The sequence below is a fragment of the Natator depressus genome, chromosome 3, assembly GCF_965152275.1.
Source record: "Natator depressus isolate rNatDep1 chromosome 3, rNatDep2.hap1, whole genome shotgun sequence".
In the NCBI taxonomy this organism is placed as follows: domain Eukaryota; kingdom Metazoa; phylum Chordata; order Testudines; family Cheloniidae; genus Natator; species Natator depressus.
In genome coordinates, this window is record NC_134236.1 from 121591125 (window position 1) to 121597124 (window position 6000).

Below are 6000 nucleotides of genomic sequence, written 5' to 3' on the forward strand. Positions count from 1 at the left end.
AACTCATCGTAAAAACTACAGTGATTCTATTGCAATGTGTGCTCCTGCCTTACTGACACTTGGCTTCTCGAGCAGGTCAGGGGATGGGGCTGTTGCTGGCTTGTGCGGCGGTAGTAGTAAAACAAATCACTAATCCACTCCCTCCCTACTTGCTCTTCCTTTTCCCTTTTCTAACTTGATTCACCTTCATATTCTAACTGTCTCTCAAAAACAAAAGATAGAATAAGAAGAAAACAATGAAAGAAAAGAAAGACGCAACTTTTGAATTTCGTCCATTTTACCCTCGCTATTTATTTTGTGTATCTCTGTACACAAATAGAAATCACACACTTGCAGTCAGAATAATCTTTAGAGAACACCGAAAGCAAGAAGGAAGAATAGTATGTTTTCTGTCATCAGGAAGACATGCACTTAGGGTGACCAGATGTCCCGATTTTATAGGGACAGTCCTGATATTTGAGGCTTTTTCTTATATAGAAGCTTATTACCCCCCACTCTCTGTCCCGATTTTTCACACTTGTTGTCTGGTCACCCTACATGCACTGTATGTCTCTCTTCTGTGGTAGGCTGCACCAGAACACTACAAGGATTTTACCTCATTAGCAGGAAGGAGGACTTCTTCCCATTTAAAGATGCAGTGCAAAAACTAAATCATAATAGATTGGATAACATACATTGCAATGCCTTTCAATTCAACACTTAGGTCCCTTCTTATCCAAGCCTTTTCTAACGTCATCCTAAATGCACGTGCTGCTGGTCACTTAAATACAGATCAGTGCAAGAACATGGGCAGCAAGCAAAATTGACTTCTTCCCTTTCAGCTCGCCTTTCCCACAAATTGCTTTTTGTTTCTGTTTTTTTTTAAACTGAAACTGCATAAGGGGAGTAAAGTGGATTTTTGCACAGCAAGCAAAATGCCTTCTCCATTTAAGTATCAGTTTATGTGCAATTTAAAAAAATATGTATGCAGTGGTTCCAGTTGACTCAATATTGTGTCATACCTTGCGTGAGTCACTTTTCTGCCCTCAGGCAGGGAGGAAGCATAGTTTGTAGATGAGGACATGCTATCTGAATCCACAGTTTGAATGTGCCAGGATATAGTATGGAAAAAGCTTCTGTTTCTGAATCCCACTTGAGCTTCAGATCAATCAAAACAAGGGAAGATCATTCAGAAGAAGCCATGAAAACCGAATTTTCACTGATCGGATTCATATTTTAATCTTATTACATCTTTTGTATGAAGCAACTCTCTAAAAAATATGCCAGACTACAGTATGAGTGTCCAGGAGGGTGCAGCATATTTCACTTTTTTTTGACAAAGAAGCAGCAGCATAGCAGCCATCACAAACCAACATATTAACAACCACTTTGAGGCACATATTTGGCAGATATTTGCCTATGAGCCTAATTAATGCACCAGTACTTTGCTATCTCCTGGCCCATCATACAGCACTAACTTATACTGAATCTTGACTTCAATGACCGGGCTCTTCTCCATTTCCCAGCCCCCTGCCAAACAACAACAAAGTAATCCTGAGAGGGACCTGCAAGGAAAAGGGGATGATTCAAGATTGAAATTTCAGTTGCTGGTGAAGAGAGAAGAGGGGAGTGCTTGGGAAGATTAAATAACGCAGCCCAGAGAGAGATATTCAGATGCAGCTGCCTTCATTCCTGTCAAATCACAGAAACTCTGTTAGGAACTGAATCCATCATTTCATACCATTTTCAGAGTTGGACCACTCCAGTAAGACCAAGGGTCTAATGCTGGCATATTTTTTCCCCCAGTATCTCAACCAACCTTCTGTGTGAGTGTGAGACTGGATGTTGAGGACAAGAAAGGTACAGATCAGTGGTAAGAAAATCAGTGGATTTGTTTTATCTTGCTGTCTAGGAGTTGCTGTAACCAATTCATTAACCCTACCCACTTTCTAGAATAGGTATTGATTATTGAAATTAAAGATGCTCAAAGATGTTTTGTCCTTAACCAACTTGAATCTAATGGGTTCAAAAGTTTGACTAGAGCTTAATTGTTGGGTTAATGCTCTGCTTAGGGGAGACACTGAAAAAAAGGAGCAGAAATGAAGTAAAGAGGGAAATGTCCAGTAAATAAATAGGGTGAAAATACAGCAGAAACAAACTTAGTGCAGCATAGATGCAGAAAAACTGAACAAAGGAGCGGAGGAGGAGAGAGAGACAGAGCCTCTAATGGAAAGATACCAGTATACACATGGTCAATCCGGCTTTTGGGGAGGTTCATCTCTCCCCCATACATAGCCAGGGCTGCTGGAACAATTTTTATAGTGGGGGTGCTGAGAGCCATTGAATGACATTGTAAACCCTGTACATAATGGAAACCACTTCAAGACAGGGGGTGCTGCGGCACCCCCTGCACCACTCGTTCCAGCACCTATGTACATAACACAAGTTTCCCTTTAATTAAAAACATGGGGTTTTAAAATGTTTAAACTCCTTTTAGAGGAAAAAATTAAGAAGCAAATGGTTTGTGAATTCAAACTGATTCTGTGAATCTAAAAATTAGCTTGGAAAACCCTGACCTCTATAACACTCTCATAATTAAAGCTGTAAGAAAGTTGTGATTTTTCTAGGTTCAAAAGTTGTGGCCATAGTTTTGTTAAAGTTGTAGTTTTGGGGTGGGGCCAAATATGAGTGAGTGGCACTGTGACCTGGCTCATGGGGTTGAAAAGCCACTCAGATTTATCCTAACTGTCCCTATGTCATATTGGTCAGGTGCAGGTGTGTGTAGAGGTGCCCCCAAGGCAGAAGTGTGGTAGGGTTGCAGGGTAGGGGGGGCCAGAGGTGTGGGGGGTGCAGGTGTATGTGGGCACTCTTGTTTTATAACTGACTAGATGTTGAGTTGGCAGCAGGGTCCTTTACCCTCCAACAAGGGCTGGAAACCCCCCTCCCATTCCTCCAATCCCCAGGGCAGGATGCAGGGTCCTGAGCCCTTGTGCCCTGGACCTGGACCCAGCTCAGAGACCCCTAGAGGCCCTGTTGGGTCTGACACCACCGGGGGTCCCATGTCTTGTTACTGTGTCCTGCCGGAGGCACAAGCTCCTGTCTCCCCATGTCCCATTCACAGGGCTCTTCCCAAGCCCGTCCCACAGTGTGGCCAGGCAGCTGCAGAAGGCAAAGTCCTCGAGGTCATGCAGGAGCCACTGCTGCTTAGCAGGCCCAGCCTGCACCACCTAGCGGAGGCAGAACTGCACATGGGCAAAGTGCAAGGCCAGTGCCCTGAGAACTGAGTGCAGGGAACAGCACTCAGTGTAGAGCCAGGGCAGCAAACAGGGCGAGCCCATTGGAGAGCCTGGACCCAGCCCACTTGGGTCCCCATCCTCTTCCTAGTCCCCCTCTGCCGCCAGCCTGACCCAGTAATGACGCCGGGGTAGCCAGGCCTCATTTGAGTGAGCAGCTTTGCAACCTGGTGGGCAGGTCACAGCACCACTAAAATTTGCAGCAGTATTGCAGTGTGGGCTGAAAGTTGTGCTGAGTGCTGAAAGTTGATGTTTCAGGAACAAAATCGCAGCCCACAATTTTCTTACAGCCTTAACTATATGAAATATTTAAAATAAATAAATAAATAAATAAATAAAATAAACTGAATGCTGAAGGCCAGATTAGAAAATGTTTTGGATCAGGCACATGAGTGGGAAAGAGAGAGATTGGGAAATGCTTGTTTGCTCTCAGAGCTTCACCAGGAAACATCATACAGCTTTGGTGCATTGGTTTGGAACACATGTGCTTTTAAGTGATGCTCAGAAGAGTAGAGAATTAGTCAGGGAAGCTGGAACTTAGACTAGCTCTGCCTCCGACTTTATGGGTCTGATCCAAAGCCCATTGAAATCAATGGAAAGACTTCCATTGACTTCAGTGATCTTTGGATTGGGCCCTATATTATTTGGTGTGCATATCCTAGAATCAAGGTATCGGATCTTGAAGGAAAATAAGTGCAGGGAATAGAAGAGAAAAGGGACACATTTTCAGGCAGGTGAATGGAAAATTAGATGTGTAGTTTCCATTATCAAGAATGGTTCTTTGGGGGCGAGGGGTGGGCGGGAATAATAGTAAAATTCATTCTGATACTGAACATTTTACACGTCATACATTCTTGCATTGACACTTTGTATGTAATCAGCAGTGAGTCAGGCTACCCATGATACAGAAATAATTTCCCATCATGCTTGTATCAGATATCAATAAGTTCTGAGGTAAACTATTGTGTATAATACTCCATGTTTTTTTCCCTCACACCTGATCTTTCACTAATCACTGTTGGTAGAAGCATATCACTGATGTGGAAAAGGGGTAGGGGAGCAATCCAAGGGAATAGTGTGCTGGGTGGCGGCATAGCATTTATGATGGTTTTAGTCATCCTTACCATTTTCTAGTTTCACAGTTAGCATTTTCAGTGTTTGTTCACAAAATTTTCAATCTTTAGCTAGCTTCCAGAATGAACAGTCTGAGGGTCCTTTAACTCTTTCACTGCTGGTCCTCTCCAAGACTGCAGGTGTCATCCAGTGCCATTCCACTGAAACCAATGGAATATTAGGATCCATTCAATACACTCAGCACAGCACGGTAGATAGAAATATCAAGTACGTTCAGGAGCAAAGTAGTGAACCTTGTCCCTAACTTTCAGTGTTTCATTATTCTTTGGCGGATTTTGGTTCTGCTAGTTTGTTTTTTACTTTGGAACATGGGCAGCAGGTGAAGGTTCCCCATGGGGAGGCTCGGCCCCTGCCCCACCTCTTCAGGCTGAGGCCACACCCACCGCTCACTGCTCTCAGCCCCACCCATGGCCCTGGCCAGGGCACGGGGGAGGGCTGAGAGCTTGGTCCCTCTCACCCCCACCCCCATGGCCCCAGTTGGGGCAAAGGGCTGGGCCTTAGAGCTCAGTTGGGGATACGGGGAGGGGACTGAGTGCTTGGCCCTGGCTGGGGTCGAGCTCTCAGGCTCAGCTGGGAACACAGCAGAGCTCTCTGCCCTCCCGCATTACACCCCTTCCGTCTGCAGCCCTGCCCATGGCCCCACCCTATTCTGACCCTTCCCCCATGGCGCCACCCCCATTCCACCCACTTCCCCAAGGCTCCACCCCCACTCCTCCTCCCCCCCACCCACTGCAGCCCCAAGACCAGAAAAGCTCTGTGCCACTGCAAGCTCCTCTGGCAGTGGGCCTTGGCTGGGGGAGATTTTTTCAGCGGGCCCCAAATCCACTACTGCCCCCACCCCGGTAGCAAAAGATTTGGGGAGGCTTAGCCTCCCCTTGCTTCCATTATGCGCTGCCTATGCTTTGGAAGTTATTTATATGTTTAATACTAGGTAAAGGGATGCCACATTTTTAATAGTTTGTCCAGTAGGACAAATACACACATCACGATTATTATTATTTTTATTACAGTTCCCAGCTGTGATCAGAGCCCCATTGTACTAGGCACCGTACATCCATATAATGAGAGACAGCCCCTGGGCTGAAGAGCTTACAGTCCAAATAGGTAAGGCAGGCAAGAGGTGGGTGGAGAAAATGAAGTACAATAAAGTAAAGTGATAGAACCCAGGTCTCCTAAGTCTCACCAAGGCCTAGCCACTAGATCATTCTGCTTCCTGCACAACCCTATGTGCTTCCAGCATGCTGTTTGGGATGTAATGTTGCATTGTCACGATGAAAAAGCAGAGGAGCAACTTTCACCATGGGCCTGATTCTGCTCTCATGTACATTAATTTTACACCAGCGTAATTCCATTGTGCAGATAGTTATTCCTGATTTACACCAATACAGGTGAGAGGAGATTCAGGCCCAAAATGATACTATGCTCCTAAATCAGTTGATAATAATATTTAATAATTTATGAACCTTATGAAGTTGCTCAGGGTGCTGGCATAAGCTATGCTCAAACTGGGCAGACTGGCCTTAACCACGCTTTTCACCTCTGTCCTATTTCAAGCATTAGAAGCACTTTCATAGGGCCTCCTGTTGTGGCCATT